Genomic DNA, 336 nt, shown 5'->3' with positions numbered 1-336 from the left:
AACCTGATAAAGAAAAGGGAAGAGGGATATCAACAATGATAAAGAGAAAACCAAGAAGAAAAAGCAGATAAAAGAAAAAAAAAAAAAACGAAGTAGACGAGCCAATCAGAGAATAAAAAAGAAAAAAAAGAAGAAATCAGAAAATGAACAGAAATAAGAAAAAATAAAAAGATGAAGAAAACAAGGACCTTAGGATAAATATTAGACGCAGAGAATAAAAGGTGCAAAAAGAGTGGGAAATAAACGAGGATGAGAGAATTAAGGAATAATTGATGTTTTATAGAATTTAATTAAGGCGAAATGATGTCAGGTTTTAGAATAAGAGTGATGGAATAG

The sequence above is a fragment of the Penaeus monodon genome, chromosome 34, assembly GCF_015228065.2.
Source record: "Penaeus monodon isolate SGIC_2016 chromosome 34, NSTDA_Pmon_1, whole genome shotgun sequence".
NCBI classification, from domain to species: domain Eukaryota; kingdom Metazoa; phylum Arthropoda; class Malacostraca; order Decapoda; family Penaeidae; genus Penaeus; species Penaeus monodon.
Note: the sequence above shows the minus strand (reverse complement) of the source record.